We start from the raw sequence: 24,246 nt of genomic DNA on the forward strand, positions 1-24,246 counted from the left end.
TCTACATTTAGGCCTTTTAATAATTAAATTTTATTGTAAAATGGTATTCGAATAATGGCCGGAAACTTTCAATTATGTTACAATCCAAATTGAATTCTCCAAACAAATTAATGATTTTTTTTGTTATTAAAATAAAAACACACAAACTAAAAACTAAAACTGAAAACTCACCATGTCAGAATGTTCCAGATAGTCATAAGCTTGATTTCCAGAAATCAAGAAATTCAACCATTAACTTTCGAGATTCTTCCCATCGCTACAGAAAGTGTCTCTTTATGCATTAAACGCGATAAATTATGGCTCAACGGGTTCACATTTTATTGTGGCCCGCTTCTTGCCGACTTGTTTTTGTATTATTATGAGGCTTACTGCATACAAGAACTTCTTAGGAAGAAAGATAAGAAGTAAGCAATATCCTTTAACTTTACTTTCCGCTAAATAGATGATGTTCTCTCACTAAATAATTCAAAATTTGGTGACTACATGTATGTTGAACTCATCTATCCCATCGAACTAGAGATAAAGGATACAACAGATACAGTTAAGTCTGCCTCATATCTTGACTTACATACAGAAATTGACAATGAGGGTCGGTTGAAAACAAAACTTTACGACAAAAGAGATGATTTCAGCTTCCCAATTGTGAATTTTTTCATTTCTATGTGTCAGCATTCCCGCAGCGTCTGTCTATGGAGTATATATCTTCCAGTTAATACGATATTCCAGGGCTTGCATTTCCTATCATGATTTATTTGATAAAGGGTTGCTGCTCACAAGGAAGCTATTAGTGGTTAAGTTGGAGTCATCCCTTTACAAATTGTACGGACGCCATCATGAGTTGGTTGATCGTTATGGTATAGCCGTTTAACATATGCTAGAGTATATGTTCCAATTGTCGTAACTACAAGTCCCCTTTTTGCCGAATGTGATCTACCGAATTAGACTTATCACTGGGTTGTACTAACATGAACAACACCACGGGTGCCACATGTGAAGCAGGATCTGCTTACCCTTCCGGAGCACCTGAGATCACCCCTCCCGTATTTGGTAGGGTTCGTGTTGCTCAGTCTTAAGGTGTCTATGTTGTGTTTTGTGTACTGTTTGTCTGTTTGTCTGTTTGTCTGTTTGTCTTTTTCTTTTTTAACCATGGCGTTGTCAGTTTGTTTTCGTCTTCTGAGTTTAAAAGTACCTTTGGTATATTTCGCCTCTCTTTTATAGTTCACATATATAAAGAATGAATGTGAAAATCAATAATGTATTCTCTAGTCATGAGTATGATTTTGTTGTCGGCAAACACACGGCCGACACTCGGCTAACCGAGGGATTGGTCGGTTAATCTATATTGAGTATGCGGCTATATGGGAGTTTGGTCTGTTAATCGGGTTGGTTATACGTCTGTTAAGAGTAAAACGCACAATTTAATGTTAAACTCTATTAAATATAAAGATTTTTGGCATATTATAAGAACCAAATAAAAAAAAGAAAACTGTCTGACAAAATGATATCTATCATAGAACATTTTCCACTTGTAAAAACATTTCATAGTTTACGCAGTTTTCAGTAAAATCAAAAGGCGTCGCTCAAGTATGTAGTATTTATGCTTATACGCATAGCAATTTTTTTAATAAAAGGCGAAACAAACAATTTTAGATATCATTTAAAGGACACAAAATAGTACTTTGGTTCTAAAACATAAATTTACATTGGTAAATATTTCATAATTGTAATAAAAAGTGAATATTACCACGTTTTAGTGAAAATTATGGAAATAAAGTCTGTTAATGGGTTGGACAATTGAAATTGTGTCAGTTAAGAGTAATTTAGCCACGGTTATTTTTGCTACCTTTATATTTTCCTATGGAAAAAGTTAAGAATGAGATGTTCCTGAGTAAAAAAAAATGATAATACGGTGCAACAGTATCCTACGGAAGCGAATTAGCGCAACACATTTTGTTTTAAATTTTCCGTCCTATATTTGCGTTACAACGCAAACCTTTTGCGTTATAATGCAAACCTTTGCGATAAAACGCAGACCTTTGTGTTGTAACGCAAACCTTTGCGTTATAACGCAAACCTTTGCGAAATAACGCAAACCTCAAATATCTTGATTTCAATTGTTCATTAAGTTTTGTAAAAAATGTCCGTCTGTCATTCATTTCGGTTGTGAGTTACTAGTAAGAGCATTTTTATTTTGACTTTCTTTGCATTTTATTGAAGGGTGTGTCACTTCAATATAGTGTGATATGGATTGGCCGCTGGAATACGAATGAATTTATAATTAACGTTTTCAATCAGCCTCAATTTTTGTGTCTGTTCAAAGTAGCACGTTCTTAAATCCGACTGAAAGTGTCTTTCTAATACAACACAGGGTACATATAACGTGTTGTCATTCTCATATGCACATGATATTTGTCACTGGAACTTTAACCCTAATTCGTAAGCATCGTCCAATTGGTTCTTTATTTCTATTACTTAATCATATGTTGTTTACAAATCATTCTCAAGTAGTAAATGGAAATGAGCGAATGCAGCTACATTTGGTCATCTTGAGTTTTAATACATTTTATTCCGTTTAGTTCCTTTCTTCATAAGTGTAGAGGAGAACGGCAGTTGTCCGCATGTAAACTTCTAGCATTTGTCACCAATTAGAGTACATCGAAATCTGTTACTGTTTCAACACCTAGGGATGTTTCTTAAACAATTATTATTTTTTCTCTCTTTTTTAGCAATGCATCACTCTCTACTGTCCTTATCTATTATTCTATATTCTGCTACTCCATCCAGATTATACCATGTGTATACCATGAGGGTTCGGATTGGGGGGGGGGGGGGGGGGGGGGCTATATTCTTTAAATTGTTATGTCACGTTTCCTCCGTGACTTTTTTTCCTTTTACCTTTTCTTTATCTTACTCATTATTCTTTCTCTATTCTTTATATTTTAGCATCCCAATATATTTTACTTACTGATGTTTAGTTACATTACGATGTTTATCTCTGATCTATATACTGGTTACCAATGTAGATGACAAATTGGTGTCATTCATGACAATTAAACAGAATCCACATGACATATGCGACCATTCTTGGATCAAATTAACATTAATTTAATATTACACTTTTTGAAACCGTTTTTATCAATTTTCAATTTCCATTGTTTAAATTGTTAATTGTTCATGTGTTGTTTCCGTATATTTTATGTTTCATTGCTCATGTGTTGTTTCCGTATATTTTAGCCGCTCGTCTTGAGCCTACTCATTTGATCCGATAACACCCCATATAGCAATAAAATTATACTTTCATTGCCATTCATAACTCTTAACAGACCAATTAACAGACTGGGTTTAATACATCCGACCCATTAACAGACCAGGTTTTAAATAAAGATTGATTTATGTCACCAAAATACAGATTTTCGTGAAGATTTTTCACACAATGATTTCATTATGGTTAACAAACATAATGCCTGTCTTTTCTCAATGTTCAAAATATTGCATGCACGTAAATTCAACGAACGTGTCATTTTGTGTACAGTTTGTGTGTGTAAAATGTGTATAAATTTATTGATGAGTAACCCGCCTTTTCATTTTATAGATCGTACATTGAAGCTAGAAAAATAATAATTACACCACCGGATTCAGTACGTTGAATTGTTTTGTTAGACATGAATATTTTTTATGATAAAAATATATTTAAAAAGTTATACAATGAAACATGCTGAACTTTCAATGATTTTCTCGATAACACCTGATTAACAGACTTTAGCCAACCCGATTAACAGACCAACCACCGATATAGCCGCATACTCAATATAGATTAACCGACCAATCTCTCGGTTAGCCGAGTGTCGGCCGTGAAACATAAAAAAACCCATAAGCATAAGTATGAATTGTTATAATATAAAGTTTACAATTTCCAATATTGACATAAGGAAAAGAATAGATAAAAGATAATATACTCATCAATGAGACTAGAACGTAGAAAAGATTGACATAACACATATTTTACCAATAATCAATGGGCAGCCAAAAGTGTGCAAAATTTCTTTTGAATTATGCTACTTAAAAATATACCATTCTAACCGCTTTTCGTAACAATTTTTAAAGAGGTTAGTCGATGGGCAATCAGAAACGTTAAGATCTAGAGTGGATTGATGAATACAATCGTCTGGAAAAATGAAGTATTTCAGTATCATGGTTTTGATAGTGCTTAAGGTTTGATATAAACATGCGTGAATAAAATTTCAACATTTCATTTTTCTTAGAAAATAATAATGATTAGTTATGATATAAAGTTATGATATTGGTTGTAGGATACTTGGGAAGACAAGTACAATCTACTACTGCTGTAGACCCTTGGATGTATTGACAAGAAAATGCGAAGGTATACACCATAGTAAATTTTTCTTTTTTTATAATGAATATCAAAATGAGCAAATATCATGGGAAATGTATCATATTAAGCTTCCTTTTTTGATATAAAGACTATTATTGGTACAAAACATAATAATAAGAGATTTGATGGTAAATCAACGAATTAAAGTTCGTATTAATATTACACTAGATGATCTATGTTGGGAGATTAAGGCATGCAATAATAAGTGTAGTATTATAGTTTTCGATAACTGTTGTTTGTCTTATCGCAGTTTTCTTTCTGGCATACTATCAATTTTTTCATCGATTATCGTTATATTGGTATCTTCTCCCCCTTTTATTATACTCTAAATATTTCCCCGTCAATCATCAAAGTAATCCTAAAAATAACATTTGAAGTTTTTTTTTCAAACGATTTAATACAAATGTAAATACTACAAAGCATTGTAATAACTTATTATACGTTGATAAAAAAATCTTCTTTTAATTTTAGAATGCGACACAGGATATGAATTTATTGGCTCAAGATGTGAACCTTGCAAGAGTGGTCAGTATGGTTTGAAATGTAAAGACACATGTTCTTGCAAGGCATACGAAAGGTATATAATGACCTGTAAAATAAACTACACTAAATTTTATGCTGGTACTATAATTATGTTATTCCGAGCTTTATTGTTTTTTTCTTACGCTAATATGTTGTTAACGTTCGATCAAATTCAAAATTCAAAATATTTTTTTTTTCGAACAGTCCATACTGTTACTTTCGGTTAGACTGGAATTTGCATTGGTGTCGAATGTCTTTCCTGTTCAGATTTGCAATAATGTCCGAAATCCTATATATATTGGCGACTGACATATATATTCTTTATTTCTTCAAGCTAAAGCAAATACAACTTCTTATTCTTCCGTGAAACAGTAGTACTTTTGACAACTAGCGTAGAAAAACAGAAAAACATCCATCTATGGATTATCTATTTATATAGCTACCACAAAAGACATAGCAGTTTTTAATATTATGCTGTGATAATAATCATAAGCTGTATTGTGGTCGACTCTTAACTATAATAACTTTTAGGGATGAGGTCATCTAGTTCGTCTAAGTAAGTAAACGAAACAGTCAAGCAAAGCAATAAATTACAGTTTTTCATTTTCAAGACATTTGTATGTTATCTTAGCACTTCCCGAAAACACAGAAACAATTGGAATAACACTTTATAGATAATTGATATATTTTTTTACATTTTCAGCTGTGATCATATTCGGGGATGTATACAGTCCACAGATCAGCTAATAACAGGGGAGCATATAACTCCTATCACAGGTAAATACTTAGGATCAAGGTTTTAGGCATTTCCTTTTCAACCATTTGCAGTCTATTTTAAGAAAAATCTATTCTTTCGAATCATTAGACCCCATTTTTAACTTATAGATTTTAATTTTTCTATAATCATTGAGTTCAAACTTCTATTTTTGTGATGTGCATTGTCCAGCAAGCTGAAGATATGCGGATACTTCCATGTCTTCTTATGATGCAAAGCTACCTTCATTGACTGAAGATCGTAAACAGTTGTTCCCCTTCGCTTGCTTTCTTGAATGATTGCCTTTGAAAAAAAACCCCAACTTAATAAGACAATAACAATTAAAACCAAGGTGTAAACAAAGACTCACAAAACCAAAGGACATTTACATCAACAGTTATCAATAATAAATATGAAACAACACGAACTCCACTAAACACCGGGAGTGAAATCAGGTGCTCCGAAAGGGTAAGCATTTCCTTCACCGTATACGGCACCCGTCGTGTTATTTCTTTGTTCAGTTTGGTAAGGATGGAAGGTTATTATGAATAAGGAAGAATATCAGATATGATTTCTGACACACTTTTGTCATAATGGCCAATCAGCTCATGATGGCGACCGTAAAATTTCTTGAGTGATGACCTTAATTTGATTGATTCATAGCCCTGTAATAACATCTTTTGAGAAAGCAGTATTCTTCGTTCAACAAAATCAACGTACTTTGATACATATACTCCATATGCTGGTGCCGCTGGGATGTTGCTACACAGAAATGGAAGGTTGACTATAGGAAAATTAAAATGATCGCGTTTGTCATAAATTATGGTATTCAACCTACCATCAGTAGTCATTTCGAGAAAAAGGTCGAAATATGAAGCAGATTTATATGTGTCGATAGTATCTTTAAGTTCAAGTTCACTTGGATATATTAAATGTAAGTGATCACTGAATATATTATTTTTTAGAGACAGTAAATCATCAATATACCGAAAGGTGAAATTAAAAGACTGGGCTAATTTCTTTTCTCCTTTCTGTACAAGCCCTTGGATAAATTCTGCTTCATAGGAATACAAAAAAAACAAATCTGCAAGTAGAGGAGCGCAATTGGTACCCATTGGGATTCCAAAAGTCTGCTGGAAGACCAATCCTCCAAATCCAACAAATATGTTGTCAATTAAAAAGTATCCTCTTCGGTGTATTTTTTCCTTGACTCGGTATGATTTCACATTTTCATTAAAGAATATTTCTCTCCTAAATCTGACATCAACACAAAGTTCTACTAGAACCGATTAACATCAGTAGGTACAAACTATGTTTTGTAAATACTTGATAGATACTTCCTCCTGTACCCAGGTCTATTTATGAATGTAAAAAGGAAAGTATTCATTAGTTTTACTTATCAAACACAATTATACTTTGTATGAAATGACTCAAATGAAAGTAAAACAAAACCGTTCTTTTAAAATTTCATGTTATTGTTTATTTTGTATTGTTTGTTTTAGAGAAAACAGCAAAGGACTCAAATGATAATGGAGGTAAACTACTATAATATAATAATTAGAAAAAGTTATTGTTTATCTTCACACATTTGATTTTTGATAAAATAAGAAAACAGTTATGTACTAATAAGACAGCAATGACTTTAATGGTACATATAAGACTACGTTAGAAACCCATTTCGATAGTTAATATGTCTCCAGGGCTAATCAATTTTAAAATATTTGAAATCAAAATGATATTAGAATGTTTTTAAAAGATATAAATCTTAGTTTGACATCGTAGTGTGTTATCTTTTTTGGTTTATTTCAGTCTTATGCAGAATAATTAGTATTATTAAATGGTATGAGCAAATAAGCCCTTATACGGATAAATCAGCATGTGCAATACTGAAAACGTTCCACTGTCGATATAAATCAAGATGTAATATTGCTCTTCGAACAGGGCCAATACAGAAAAAAGCGGGAAAAAAGCCGTGCTGGCCCTAGGGCTAATACAGGACGTTCACTTCCGCTTTTCAATTTTCTTACGTCATTAATTAACTTTGGAAGCATCGTTATGCATAAAAACATTTGTATAATATTTTTTTAAACAGGTTAAAAGATGTGCAATGTTTTGTAACGTCTTAAAGTTTTGAAACGGAAAAATACCAGCTAGGGCCAATACAGAAAAAGGCTGGGGGGGGGGGGGGGCGTATTGGCCATACGGGTCTCGAGGCCAATACAGCAAACCTTGAATCTATACCAGTGACAATACAGAAACAGTCAGTTGATAACACTATAATATAAATCAAATACGGAGACCTTAGAGATATTAATGTATTAATATATGTCAATAATCAAAGCGTTACATTACAGAGAAAACCTAACATTTTTAATTGTAATATTTCTTCACTGTATAGTTTTTGAAATTTTTTAAAATCTAATATAAAAAATTAACATTTTTAGGTTTTCTGAACAAGAAGAGTGGTGTATATTTTGGTAGTTTCGGATTACTGGCATTCATTATATGTATTTTAATGGCTAATATCTGTTATAAAAAGGGTAAAAGAAAAGTAGGTTCAAATGTGCCTAAACAAAATACAAACGAATTGGAAATGGATATAAATTGTCTTGTTCATGGAACCAAAGGTGAGATGATCACAAATGAAAATGATTATGACGAAATTGACGAGCGGTACTTGTCCGATATTAAATTGGCAGTGAATCAAGAAAAAATAACAAAGAAAAAAGAAAAAATTCAGCAAGGTGGAAGCAAGCATTTGAAGAAAGAAAAAAGCAACAGTTCTATCAATCCTTACCAACTAGTTGTTTCTTCTGCGGTGGATGTTCATGAGTACTCATTAACAGAGAAGGGAGACAACTCGGAAGATAATTACCGCGATTCTGGGTACCTTCATCCATATCAACCACTGTCACTGGATACTAAAAATCTAAAACACGACTATACGGAATGCAAAGATTTAGATATTGTCGAATCTAAAGCCACAATAGACACGAAACATCTTAAACACGACTACACTGAATGTGAAGATTTAGATATTGTCGAATCTAAAGCCACAATAGACACGAAACATCTTAAACACGACTACACTGAATGTGAAGATTTAGATATTGTCGAATCTAAAGCCACAATAGACACGAAACATCTTAAACACGACTACACTGAATGTGAAGATTTAGATATTGTCGAATCTAAAGCCACAATAGACACGAAACATCTTAAACACGACTATACAGAATGTGAAGATTTAGATATTGTCGAATCTAAAGCCACAATAGACACGAATCATCTTAATCACGACTACACTGAATGTGAAGATTATGAAACTCCAGCCAGTAACACTAAAGAAGACGATGTAGACAAATAATTCAAGGCAGAAAAAGTAGAAGACACGCAGTCACTTTCGCTTCAAACATGAAAATAAAACCGCCTGTTTTATGAGCAAAAATACAATCTAGAAAAAACGATATTTTCACAGAATGAATGTATCTGAAACAACTTGTACATATATTGAAATATTTTTCTAAATAAAAAAAAAATTTAAAAAATCACAATCGCTTCTACTACGGAACTGTGATACTTTAATATATAATCCAGGGATTGATTAATGCTAACATTTAAATGAATTCAATGCATACGGGATAAATCAATTAATTCACTAAATGTGTTATACACAGGCAAATTTTGTTCACGTGAAATTAACGTGAAATTAACGTAAATTTCACGTGAAAAAAATCACGTGAATTTCACGTTAATCGAGCTTATACGCGTAATTCACGTGAAATATTTACTTACCAAGTAGTCCCTGTTCTCCTGATAACCCATGGCCAGGTGGTCCTGTGGAACCAGCTTCTCCCTAAAACATGCACATTTGTATTATTAATTTAAATCAACGAAAAACATACTTTTTACCATTCATTACACTATACATTTTTTAATCATTAACGATACATAATTTTCTAATTCCTTTGGCATTAATTTCAACCATATATGAATTTGTTTTCAATATATCTGTTCTCACAACAACATACAACATTCATTAAAATAAATATTATAAGTTATATGGTTCGCTACTGACCCCATACAGATCCATAGAGGGTAAGTAAAATCCATAGGGGTGTCAGAGGCTGGAGGCCGAGTCCCCTATGAGTTTTATTCACCCTCTATGGATCTGTAGGGGGTCAGTAGTTAATCGTATAACGAATTTATCGGACGCTGGACTTTTTCTGCGGCATTTTGTTAAAAAAAAACAAAGAAACACAACAACATTAATAGATGACGTCGCCATTAACGCGTCATGAACCCCATATGAAACTTACTAACCCGATACAGTCTCATAGGGGGTCACCACGTGACGGCTTTTAACCAATCACAAAGTGATAATTTATCTGTGGTCCAAAAAAAGCCTATATATTGTACAAGAGTAATGTTAATTAAGTTGTCTTTTTACTTATTTGTAAGTGGTGTATAAGCATACTAATGTGAGCTCAGCATAACTCAAACACTTATCAATCAATCCTACAATATTTGCTACCATAAAAAGCCTACCATATACATTAAATCTACATGTGACAAACACTGCTGAATACATACCACAGGGCCTGGATTTCCTCTAGGTTCTGAAGTTCCTTGTACTCCTGGTTGGCCCTTAAGTAAACAAAGTAATCATTTTAATATTGACTTTCCATCAAAAGGTATGTTAAAATAAAAAAATCCTTTATAGTAAAACTTTGTGATTCTTTGCTTACATTAATCACTAGAAAGTCTTTATAAACATATAAGGTTATGCACTAATGACTATGCATTCAGATCTACATTAATTTTTTTCATAGCAAACTTTTTTTTGCTTAAGACATAATTTCCCAAATAAAAATTATCAAAGTTTAACAGTTTTTACACAATTTATAATATTCTTACAAATATGTGCTATCCAACTGTTTTTTTTATTTGTTTTTTTTAGATAGTACTTACTGGAGGTCCAGCTGGTCCTCTTGGTCCAGAATTTCCTTTCATTCCTTTAATTCCAACTTCTCCTATTGCCCCGGGTACACCAGGTGCTCCCGAGTCTCCCTGAAAATAATATTGTGTAAAATTACACCAATCAACATCAAAAATTACTTTTTCTAAACGTTTGTAGCTTAAGCTATATTCCACACACATTATCAGAAAAAAAATTATTGTCTATATTGCAATTTGACAAACACTAATTTTGATCATTGAGAAGCTTAATTTTTCCTCAACAATAGAAAACTATCAAATTGTTCAACTGACTTTTACAGAGTTGTCTCCCTGTAATGTAACGTACTACCTTAGTTTAATTTTGGACCCTTTGGACCTAAATGTAGACCAATTTAAAAACGGGACCAAAAATTAAGAATCTACATACACAATTAGATTCAGCATATCAAACTTGTCAAAGAACCCCAATTATTCAGTTTTTGATGAAATCAAACAAAAAGTTTAATTCTGGACCCTTTGGGCCCCTTATTCCTAAACTGTTTGGACCAAAACTCCCAAAATCATTACCAACCTTCCTTTTATGGTTATAAACCTTGTGTTTAAATTTTATAGATTTCTATTCACTTATACTGAAGTTATGGTGAGAAAACCAAGAAAAATGCTTATTTGGGCCCCTTTATGGCCCCTTATTCCTAAACTGTTTAGACCTCAACTCCCAAAATCAATACCTGCCTTCCTTTTGTGGTCATAAACCTTGTGTTTAAATTTCATTGATTTCTATTAACTTAAACTAAAGTTATTGTGCAAAACCCAAGAATAATGCTTATTTGGGCCCTTTTTAGGCCCCTAATTCCTAAATTGTTGGAACCAAACTTCCCAAAATCTATCCCAACCTTCCTTTTGTGGTCATAAACCGTGTGTCAAAATTTCATAGATTTCTATTTACTTAAACTAAAGTTATTGTGCAAAAACCAAGAAAATGCTTATTTGGGCCCTTTTTGGCCCCTTATTCCTAAAATATATATTATAACCCCAAAAAAAGAAATAAACTGATTATTTGCATGAATATTTTTTGCGCCACTGTCCAAGGACTACATAGCTCTGCAAAAATAAAACATCTGAAGTTATTATTTTCTGAACAGAATATATATTGAGCTTGATCTGTAAACTTGTTACTGCTTGTCATGATCTAAAATAAATATAACCATAATAAGGGTGAGAGTTGGGATTTTCCTTACATGTCAATGATGTTTAACCCTGCCCCTTTCTGTACATGTATAATGTGCCAGTCCCAAGTCCAGAGCCTGTAATTTAGTGGTTCTTCTTTGTGGCTTTGTTAGTTACTTAATGATATTTGTTTTTTTATCATTGTTTTGTTTATTAATTCAGCCATTAGTTTTCTTGTTTTAATGTTTTATATATACATTTGTGATTTTGGGGTCTTCCATCATGTCCATACAATGTACATGTAAATGTAGCTGAGTAGGTGATATTGGCTTTGCTTATTGTTGAAGGCTGTACGGTGACCTTAAGCTGTTACTTTTTTGTCATTTGGTGTCTTGTGGAGAGTTGTCTCATTGACAATCAATTCCACATCTGTTTTATATTGTATCGTCTTATTGTAGTTATTGATTCATACATTTTTGCCAGTTCAAGACTTACAAAAATGTATGGGAACAATTCCCTCCCCTAGCAGGAAATTCTCTGGCCCTTGTGGTAGTTTTCTTTAAATTGTTATCCAGATATGTTTGAATAAGAGAAATCAACACAGTTGTTTTCCTTATGATATGACGTTAAATGATATCTAATGTTAAAAGTGAGGTACAGCCACCTGAGGAATAAAAGTGTACCACAGACTAGGTATTTGTGCTGGCTTTCAGTTACTGCTAGGAAGTCTTGAAACTTGTCAGTGATTGTCCTGTGTCATGTACAAATGTACATGTATGTGATAACTATTGTCCTGTGTCATACATGTACAAATGTATGCGATATTTAAACTGCAAGTGTTTTGTTATCTATATAAGACTGAGTTGATCATAGATAAGATACATGTAGTACAACATGTACAATGAAGTATCGGTTTGAATGATAAAAAAATATTCTTCTTGTCGCTAATTAGTGAGACTGTAAATTAATAGGTTTTGTTTTGATAAACTAGTAAAAAATTAGTAAAAACAATGATGTACATATACATTTGTACGTATTGTAAAACATGAAAAGTATTTTGACAAAATTGAGAATAGAAATGTGGAATGATGTCAAAGAGACAACAAACAGACAGTTTATTTATTATATGTCTCTGTTATAATACTTAGTCTTCACGCTGAGTGGCAGCCCAGGCATGTTAAATTGCTATCAGGCCTGTAAAAATCCTATCTACAGGACAGGCCTACAGAATCTAACTTATAAAAATCAAAAATTGAGCTCTGTGCCTGTAGATTTAACAGTTAATTGTGAAGACTGTTAAATACTGCAAAATGAAAGGGAAAATAATTTTTCGTTTGCAGCAATATACATATTTGCAGAATTTTTCAATATTCTTTGCCATACTCTGTTCAAATAATAAAAATTATGCAAGCAGACAACATATAAAAAAACAAATCAGGGCAAACAGGTACTTGGGCGAACGTGAAGTAATGAATTATGTCAAACGGAAGATGGAAGCTTTCAGTAATTGCAGATTTCTGTTTATTCCTGCACTATTTAATCATATTTTTTTAGTTACCTGTAGTATATCCTCGAGTATTTATTAATTCATAGCTCCTTGGCATTGGTTGTCTTGTTAAATTAGCTAAAACAAGTACTATTGTTGTTGACAAATTATTATCGGCTGCGTTCTTCTCTTCTTCAAACGCGTCATAATCTGTATCTTTCAAGCGTTTTAAAAAAAGTCCGAGTCCGGACTACAGATTGGCGGATATTTTGCTGATGTTCAAAGTATTTCTCCATGTGAAAAAAAGGTATCCCCAATCTTGTAATATATAGTGACTATATATTAAATACAAAACAAATTCTTGGAACATATAACAAATTATTTTGTTTTATAAGCATCCTTTACAAAGGAGCACCTCCACATGGACAACCCTTACAACCCTTTTATATGGCTTTAATTTATAAAATATAATAACTTATTTAACTATTATTTCAATTAATAACTGGGACTATTATATTATTTAGTAAAATCACAGATTATGACTGTGATTTCGTTGTGTGAAATAATATATATATATTTATAAAGATAAATGTTTATAACTTAAATTCAATGAGAAATAAACCAGCCTTGTCTAATTAGCAATCATTTACCACACATTTAGCTTTCAAATACCATGAATTAGAATACAGGGGGGGGATCCATAAATGTACATAAATGGGGGCCCACTGACTGGCTAAGAAGGGGCCGCCCCAGTCACGCTTCAGTGATTTTTTATATAAGCAACCAATTATTTTCCAAAAAAGAGGGGGGGGGGGGAGGGGGGCAAGTCTGTCTCTAAAATAATATTTTACTGTCAGTCAATAAGTTTTCATAACACATAAAATTAAGAATGAAAGTGGAAAACAATTGTCAAAGAGACAACAACCTGTCCAAATAGCAGACAATAAACAGACTACTAATCTAAGACATTATGTATATTAAAGACCATAAATTTATTCATTATAAATAAAGTTTAAAAGATAATTAAAAAATTGAAATCAGTTCTGAAGCAGATTGTATGGGAAAAGGGGGGGGGTTGATTTACCACATTCCCAAGGTACCTTTTCTTTTTACAAGTCTTCTCAGACTTTTTCAATATCCTTGACCCATATCTGTCAATTATTGCAACTTTATTTACTTTGCCTTTTTTTTCTGTAACTATTTCCCTACATTGATTGGAAAATAATTCCCATAAGAATGGGGACACTCAAAATTTTACATTAACCTTTTCCAGAGTAATAAGGACAATCCTAAATAAACTACTTAAAATATACCTAATATTTAATACCAAAAATTATAAAAACTAAATAAAGATAAAGCTTTTTACATGTTTTAGTTTAAATTTTCCCCATTGTTTGACAAACCCCGATAACTCATCAACTCTTTCGGGAAATTGAGAAATCTTTTACAGTATAAAAAACAGTATGGAATATTTGGAAAGTGTACAAACAAATAAATTGCTATCTAGTCAATACACATATAATCCTTGATATGATATTTTTTCTTCCTTAATTTGGTTAAGGGATTAAGTTATTAACATTCGCCACTTTTATAATGCATGTTGAATCAGACATTTTTGATATTTGTGAAAACATAGCAGTTTTATACTGCACTTTAAATATAGAAACTTCAAAAATTGATATACATTCAAATTAATTTACATTTATTGACAACGTATAGTACATATAAAACTCTTTTCTGTATGCTTACTGTTTTTATTCACATGTACTATTTAATGTTTAACTACTGTGCAGATTGAAATTGCTCACAATTTTTTTTTTACTTTAATTTAATAGTTTGAGGAAAAGTTTCATGCACAGTAAAAAAAAGGGAGATAACTCATTTTTTGGAAGTAAATGATCTATTTACAGTAACAGCTAGTATCTATTTCATAAAGTGGAGTTACTTTCCTTTTTTAAAAGTTTAAAAGTAAAGAAGATATTAGATGTGTGAAAGTAATTAAATTTACAAATTAATAATTATAGAAACATTACTACTAAATCAATTAGTCCATCACTATAATATATGCATCTATGAATTTGAAATTCAAATGAGAGTTACACATGTATACAAAATTCCATTTTTGTGATTCTACTAGAGATAATTAATATAAACAGTGATAAAAATATATATTTAAAGACCAACATATTTTTGTAGTTGCATTTAATCCACTATCAAGGGAGATAATTCATGCTTAAAAATGATAAATATTAACCATTAACATTGGTTCTATGTCCTTCTTTTATGTACATCTTTAGACACAAAGAATAACAGCTTTGATATGATTCACTTCTGCAAAATTGAAATGAACAATAGTATGTGTAAATTTCATGTGAATTTGTTTTCATATATATATTGCAAAAAATTAACTCAATAAATTCAAATTTCTCTTATGAACTCATGGTTTAATTCAGATAAAATGAAACATAAATTTCACAGGGGTTTTGATTCATGTTTATTTCTGATGAAATTGTTCATGTGAATTTAATGTGAAATTTTTCACGTGAATTTAACATCATTTGTTTAATGTGAATTTAACGTGAAATATTCACGTGAATTTCACGTGAAAATATAAATTTTTAAATTAAATTGAGATTCCAAGCTAATATATGATACACAAATACAAGGTATGAGATGTTGACAAAATTTTTGATTTTCATTTAATATTTTATAACTTAGAAACCATTTATATTTTTTCACGTGAAATTCACGTGAAAATTTTACGTGAAATTCATGTGAAATAATTTCACATGAAATTCACGTGAAAATTTAATGTGAATTTCACGTGAAATCTCTTCACATGAAATTCACGTGAAAAGTTAACGTGAATTTCACGTGAAATCACTTCACGTGAAATTCATGTGAAATTCACGTGAAATTAATGTGAAATTCATGTGAAATTCACGTGAAATGAGATTCACGTGAAATTCACGTGAGCAAAATTTGGCTGTGTATACATATAGGAAAGTAAAGGGAAAAAAAGAGAAATTGTCTTTCAAAAGTTGCACCAGTGCCATGCCATGTAATAAAAAAAATCTATCTTATTAAACTTTTTAGTTTAGGTTGTTTACCGTGTTGACAATGGTATAAACATACAAATCATGAATTCGTAAAAATATCTCTCAAACTGAAATTTCATACATTTAAGGATTTTTTTTATTTAAAACCAAAACTAACTCGAAATGATACCCTTTACCAAAAATCTATGATAGGTTTAAAGGAATTTTAGAAACATTGCTTTTCGGATATAAATTGAAATACTTCGTTCAAGGTCGTCATAAGATGATTTTCCTGAAAACATGCAACATTGATTTAATACCATACATTATATAAAACTAATTTGAAGTACTTTTTATGTTGTTTTTATTTTCGTTTGTGGAAATATTCAAATTTTTAAAAACCTGAGTGCCAATAAGACAACTCTCTATCTAAGTCGCAATATGTAAAAAGTAAACAATTATAGATCACAGTACGAACTTCAACACTGAGCCTTGTCACACACCGAACCAACAGCTACACAGAATGATTAGTGTAACAATTGAAGCAGAAAAATCAACGGTCTTATCTATAAATATAAAACAACAAAAACAAAAAAACAATCGAGAAACACTTATCTACCAAACAAACGACAACCAATGAACTGCAGTTTCCTGACTGAGAACATCTGCTTGACTTTACATGTTTTGTCAATTCAAAAGCAGTTCAGTTTGCATTAAAGTTCATTTAAAGTTTATTACATTATAATTTCGTCCATTCTAGCTTTGAAGGGAACAAATACGGAGGTATTGTACTCACTTCCTTTTAAGTCGACAAACAATGTAACTACACCTATTTTTTGAATCAAATAATAGTCGAGATAGCATTCATGTTGGTAGATGCACTGTGCAGGTGTTTAATCATCGATCTTTTTGTCGACTTGGTCAAGACAAGTACAGATCTTTGGAGACTTGTGTGCACATATAACTAGTTTAACCCTAGGCCTGACCACACTAACCTGCATCCAGTGTGGGGCAATCTCAACCATATGTTGTTCATTATTGTTTTTTTATTTGGCATTGCTGTTTTTCTTAGAAGCAGATATAAGTAGAGACGAGGTTTACTTTAAATACCGAACTACAAGGTAAGTTCAAAAAGATAAAGTTCTAGAACCTAAAAATACAACCACTCGTTTACATACATAATCAGATATAACTTCTTCTGCCTAATTTCGAAGTATTTACAACGAATTTTGACAACACATAGGTCATCCCAGTATCAAAATATATGACAAAAATACGATAACAATTTTAAAACCATGAATATATCCCACCTCAGCAGCAATATAGCAACTTCTCTCGCGTATGACGTGTACATTTCTACGGAATACGATATTCAAGTGCTTGCAGCTGCTACGATGACTTATTCAGAAAACGTATCGTTCTGTTATTAAAAGGTTCGTCGGAAAGTACAAATTTCTAGTTAATAAATATTCAGTGTCTTCTTGGCAAACGATACACGATTGCCTTGAATTATAGATTTTAGATGTTGAAGTTGGTGTATTTTTATTATGTTCACATGTGTCCGTTCGTCTTCTAGATACTACGTTTTGTTTCGTAGTATTTATGGATTCCGCTATCGATTTATCTTCTTCAAATTGTGAACGTCCTGATGCTGTTCTGTTGTTGTTTAGTGTTAAACCAATCTCCCCATGTAATGGGAGGTTGATGCGCTTGCAATATTCTGTATGCACCTGTCTCAGGCTGAGCATTTGTTTCTGTATATGTTTGGTTTTCGTTCATCCTCTTTTACATAAATAAGGCCTTTAGTTTTTTTTTTTATTGAACTATTTTACATTAGTCATTTCGGGTCCTTTTATAATTTGCTATGTGGCATGGGTTTTGCTTTATTTTAGAGCTTGTGTGGTGACCTACCTGTGTTACATTCTACGTCCTATGGTCTTTTGTGAGGCGTTGGCTCATGACAAATCATACCCGGTAGCATATCTAACTTTTGTAATAATTGGTTTACCTGACAATCCTTATAAATATCTAGTGGACAGACATCCAAGTGACTGTCTATTGTATTTTTTATATTATCCCAAATTTGAGATGATGGTCGTTGTCATATTTGAAATAACAAAAGTTTACTTTCCAGGAATCTTCTTTCAGAGTATGATAGCCAATGGAGAAATGTTTAAGGTTGCCGCTAGTACGATAGAGTATACTAGTTGGATTATGGTTTCTCTTGACTAATCACAGAAAACATAATTTGGACGGACTATATTTGAAACCAAGGATATGACTATGATAAACATGAAAAAAAACCACGTACTATAATTAAGAAAAAAATATAGTTATTGAATGTTTTATTTTTATATGATATCGTATGAGTTGAAAATAACAAAAAATTAAACGACAAGGACGCGTATACGTAAGTGGTAGAAAATAACATTGATCCACCTACATGTTTCTACTCTATTGACACAAATTCTGTAATGAAACACACATAGATTTGTTTTTTAATGTGTTTGTTTTAGCATTTCAGTCATTGAATGTTTCCGATTCATTTATTTCCTTTTAGAATTATGAAGGCTGGGCGTTTTTCGCTGAGTTTATTTGTGTCGTTGGGATTATTTAATGTTCATTTTGCAAGTGTTTGTAGAAAACAAATAAGGTACTTCTTATGATCTGATAATAGTTAATCCATAACGCAAAATTACTAGCATAACTATCATGTATTGAAATTCTCCTTTTCTGAAATAACTTCGAATAACAATTTCAATTGTGCATGCAGATAGTGATTATTGTATGCATTTCACTTATGTCATTCCAATGTTCGAGAGGTCTTCTCTAATTAGTTTAAATATCCTATGTAAGCAAGAAGCAGCAAGTCAGGAATCTGGTAAATAGTTAAATCAAATTACATCTCGTTATGTTGAGTCTATACGGGAATTACAATGAGTAATGTTGGCATATCTAACATTGTCTAAGATACTTTTTGTTAAATATATTCACACGTTTTCTAGACGAAAAAGGACTTTGACATATTTTCAAAAACACTTGTTGAAAACGTATATTAAAAATAAGATGTATTTACTTATTTTGTTGTTGATAGATTTTTGTCATTTTGACTTATATCTTACATATTAATGACCAAATACTACTACAGTATAGGTCCACTTTTAATAATGCACAATACGAAGGTAGTGCAGTTTTCTCCATTGGGTTGTTTAGATACAATACAGTTGGATAGTTTTTTGAACAGTAATTCAAAAATAAAAATAAATTTTCAAATGAAATGCAGTGGTATGTATATCACATATATATTGAATATGACATTTTTTTTATACTGACTGTTTTCGCAAGACTACCAAGCGAGCTGGCTCAAGCGAGCTGATTTTCGAGCGGATGAGGTCAATATGAAACAAAAACGCTCTTATTCTGTTTATTTCTTGGTTGAGAATGTAAAATGAAATAAAATGAAATAGTAAATCTACTTTTACGCGTACAAAAAAGCTGGGGTTGTTGTTCGTTTGTATAAATGATGTCGCGTGTATTTCGGTGATTCATTGACGTGCATTAATTAGCGCACGTGACGTTGCTGCACTGATGCATGCCGTATTTACCTAATATTTTCAAATATAAAGGCCTGTCCATGTCGTACAGCTTTAGGCAGTAACATTAAAGGAAAACAGTTCAAATTGTAGATAAATTTCAGTTGTTGTTTGTACTTGCTTTACATTAGTCCAACATCCCCTCAATTCCTTCGTGCATATTCTAGCATTGCAAAAGATATGATTACCTGACATCTAATGACGTCACAACACAACATATGTTTGATGAGAACTAATTGATAGTTTCCTCTGTAAATTCTGGTATATATAGTTATTCAAAATCGGTTGGGCTGATTAGAATTTTATAAATGCGAGTGCTCTTTTTCAATACTTGTGCTGATTTATCATTTTGTATATAGTTGATGGTGAAATGACATCTTAGAAATATGTTCAACTCACAAAAAGTTGTTTGGGTTGTTTTCTTACCAGGAGCATGCATTCAAGTGGTTGTCTCTCATTGATGTTTGTAAAAATATTTTATTTTCAAATATTATCACAAATCAGACCATCAGTTCTTCTGTTCAATTGCTTAAGATTTATCTATATATATGTTAGCGGCAATAAGCGAAATTAGGCATTAAGCTTAAATCCTAGGCAATAAGCTAACGCCTAGGCATTAAGTCTAATGCCTAAATGATGTTAGGCATTAGTCTTAAATCCTAAGATTTAAGCTTAAATCCTGAAAAATGTGTCCAGGCATTAAGCTTAATGCCTAAAGTATAAATGCGAGTAAATAAAAGACATTTATTCAATTAAAAATAAAAATTATACATTTGTTACATAATAAAATTACGAGAACTGAAGTTTAAAATGTCATCTCCTGGAAATAAAATCACAGATAAGATATGTTTTTATATTAAAACTCGTCAAATAATACTTATAAAACATGAACACTTGATACAAATTTGTGTTAAAATCATTTGTTATCACAAGTTGTAGAACTGTGGCACCGACTATTGCACTTTCTCCCGTTTTTCTTGCATTTGCACCGGTTACTTAAACATATAGTTTTACAAAAACATTTGAAAAATCCTTGACCTCCGGATAATGACTGATGAGTTGCTGCCTCACGTACACTTAAAGTTGTTTCACAATTAATTTCCTCTTCCATTTCATTGACCTGAAAAAATAAACAGATAAAATTCTTTTGCAGGCAGTTTGATTATTTTCATTAAAATATCGATAAAGAATTATTTCTGAGAGTAGAATTAATTAGGTATTTGCATTTTGCGAATTATGAAATGAATTCGTGTTGCATATGGTGATTTTCAACTGTCTTTGTGGCATTAATACGCATCTGATTTTCGTCAGGTGCAGATCCTGGATTTTTCAAAAAGTGGGGGAGGGGCCTGGTCCCATAACCCCCTTCCTACATTAATATAAACATAATTACTTTTCTTGTTTTCTTTCTGTTTAGTATTTAATAAACATGATATTTTAATGATGCAGTCAACTTTTGATTAAACATCTAACCTCAATGACTCGGCCGAATAAATTTCTACTGTCACCCTTCCCTCTATCAAACATAGGTATTGGTACGTCATGACCTGTTTCTTTATGTGCCTTTTCCAAAATACCATAGAGTTCCTCTAGGAAGACAAAAAAGTTATCAACCTTTCAAAACCACCAATATTAAAAATGTCATACCTTCTTAAATTGTAGTAATCTTTTGTCAATTTCTTTTCTGATGATTCCAAAAGTTTAATCTTTGCCAAATGATCATGGTACTTTACTCTAGGGTATATGCTCCTTGTTTTCCCTGATTCAAATTTAGACCTCAAAGATTCAAGAAATTTTTCCTCAATAGACATGGTGTCACTTAATGCGAATAATCCAGATAAAGAAGTGAAAAGACAAGATGGCCTGAGGGCATTTAACAAATATTTTAACAAAGAAAATTTACTTATCCAATAAAATGGTATGAGCAAAAAATCATATCTTAATTTTGTCTACTTTTGACCAGTTCAAACCAGCTTGACCAGTGAAGTGTAAACATTTTCAAATAATTATTATAAGGATTATATAGAATCTCCCCTTTTTTATGGGATACAATCACTTTTTTAAATCCTTTTTTTTTTTTGTACTTCCACAAAAAAGTATGAGTTAATTCTGTTTTAAATAAGAAAAGTACTAAAATTTGAAGATTTGTCAGATAAACGTATATTAATATTAGGAATATAATTAAGAAAATACTTTATTTCAAGAAAAATCACTAGAAACACCTAAATTCTAAAATTTCACTTATTGCCTAAAATCATGTTCGGCAATAGGATGAATAATCATCACCAAATTTCAGGCAATAAGCTTAATGCCTGGAAATTTCAGGCAATAACTTAATGCCTAGGCGTTAGCTTATTGCCTAGGATTTAAGCTTAATGCCTAATTTCTCTTATTGCCGCTAACATATATATAGGGTAGGGTACCTTTAATACGCATATAGCTTGCGATACGAAATGGGTTTTGGTTTCAATGTTCGACGTCGTCATGGGCCTATTGTTTGTAACATCCTTAAAATTCGGTCTTTTTTATATTTGTATTATTTCCATTTAAGGTTCATTAACTAAAATTTATACCATAGAGTCAACGGATGCACGTGTACGTATTTATGTAATGAATAACCGGAATCAATCCATGAAATTAATCATTTCCTTTTATTAAACTAATTGAAGGACATTTACAAAACACACATCAACTGATCAAATCTGAAATATTTCCAGCAGATTTCTGTACTTTTACTTTCATAATTGAAATTGGTTTCTTTTCTTATGAATATATAGTGTCTCATATAGAAGTACCTTGTATAGATATACATGGAGAACGAAAAATGAATTCATATACTTAATGAATATCCATGTTTGAAATAATAATTGAATTTTCTTTTAAAAATCCCCAAAAGGTTTTACTACTGTCAATCGGAGTTTGAAGAGTTAAACATTTAAGTTCCGTCAAAGATTTACTGTATCAAAACAATCATTTTCTATTTTGAGGACGAAATGACGGAAATGTATAATAGATTTTCATATGTTCCTTAATTGAGTCTTCTCTTGAACTGAATTTTAATGTGCGTAATGTTATGCGTTTACTTTTCTACATTGGTTAGAGGTATAGGGGGAGGTTTGAGATCTCACAAACATGTTTAACCCCGCCGCATTTTTGAGCCTCCCAAGTCAGGAGCCTCTGGCCTTTGTTAGTCTTGTATTATTTTAATTTTAGTTTCTTGTGTACAATTTGGAAATTAGTATGGCGTTCATTATCACTGAACTAGTATATATTTGTTTAGGGGCTAGCTGAAGGACGCCTCCGGGTGTGGGAATTTCTCGCTACATTGAAGACCTGTTGGTGACCTTCTGCTGTTTTTTTTTTTTATTTGGTCGGATTGTTGTCTCTTTGACACATTTCCCATTTCCATTCTCAATTTTACTTAATTGAGTTCATACATATCTTATTTGCAATAGCGGTCAAGAGATTTGACAAAAGATAATAGAGATTTAGCTAAACCAGGTTTAAACCGTTATTCTATTTTGTAAAATACATCTACTTTAATAGTCAAGAGAATGAAATTCGCTATCAATTCGTTCCAGTAGTTGATAAGTTCTTTTAGGTACTAGTACTTGAAGTTCGGTATTTTACTGAGTATCCGTGATATTATGATCATTCTACTGATTTTCTTACATTGTATCACATTCATGAATACCATTGTCATATGCAATACAATGAGATATTACATTTGCAGGAAAGGTGCCGTCTTGGAGATCAAATATTACTGCTGCGCAGACTACGTCTTTAAAGAAGGAACATGCGAAGGTATGTGCCTCTTTGTAGATGTTTTGTTTTAGTTTTGTAAGATGTTCACAAACAATCTTGTTTTTGACGAGGTTTGTGTATTTTGTGAAGAGTAGCATATGTTGTCTAAATAATTACATCTGTTTCTTCGAATACATATCTATAAAAAAGAAGATGTGGTATGATTGCCAATGAGACAACTATCCGCAAAAGACCAAAATGACATTAAACATTAACAACTATAGGTCACCGTACGGCCTTCAGCAATGAGCAAAGCCCATCATATCCAGAAATCAACGCCACTTTGCTTATTTGAATATTATACTAAAGAAATCGGATACGGGTCACGGAAACTACATTAAAATGATAGGGAATTTTGAAAAAAAATGTCTGTTTTAATTTTAATTTAAGTGATAGACAGGTTGCAGGGGCAGAAAATGAATATACACAACAATATACACCATTTAAACGAAACATAATGACTGTTGTTGCAAAAATACAGGTTCCTGAGCTATTTTAAAAATCGAAGCGAGAGGCTTTTAACATTGCAG

The 24,246-nt window shown here is 31.8% G+C and overlaps 2 long non-coding RNA genes across 2 annotated transcripts; both read right to left on the reverse strand.

Moving 5' to 3' along the window:
- Window positions 1–9,464: 9,464 nt before the first annotated feature.
- On the reverse strand, window positions 9,465–13,500 carry LOC139486902 (uncharacterized). The gene is made up of 4 exons (XR_011655673.1): window positions 13,354–13,500; window positions 10,641–10,739; window positions 10,263–10,316; window positions 9,465–9,525 (listed from the first exon to the last, which is right to left on the reverse strand). It is a non-coding gene; the product is annotated as an uncharacterized lncRNA (long non-coding RNA).
- Window positions 13,501–20,642: 7,142 nt separating this feature from the next.
- On the reverse strand, window positions 20,643–22,114 carry LOC139486903 (uncharacterized). The gene is made up of 2 exons (XR_011655674.1): window positions 21,386–22,114; window positions 20,643–21,032 (listed from the first exon to the last, which is right to left on the reverse strand). It is a non-coding gene; the product is annotated as an uncharacterized lncRNA (long non-coding RNA).
- Between the last annotated feature and the right edge of the window lie 2,132 nt (window positions 22,115–24,246).

This window comes from Mytilus edulis, chromosome 8 (genome assembly GCF_963676685.1).
Source record: "Mytilus edulis chromosome 8, xbMytEdul2.2, whole genome shotgun sequence".
NCBI classification, from domain to species: Eukaryota; Metazoa; Mollusca; class Bivalvia; order Mytilida; family Mytilidae; genus Mytilus; species Mytilus edulis.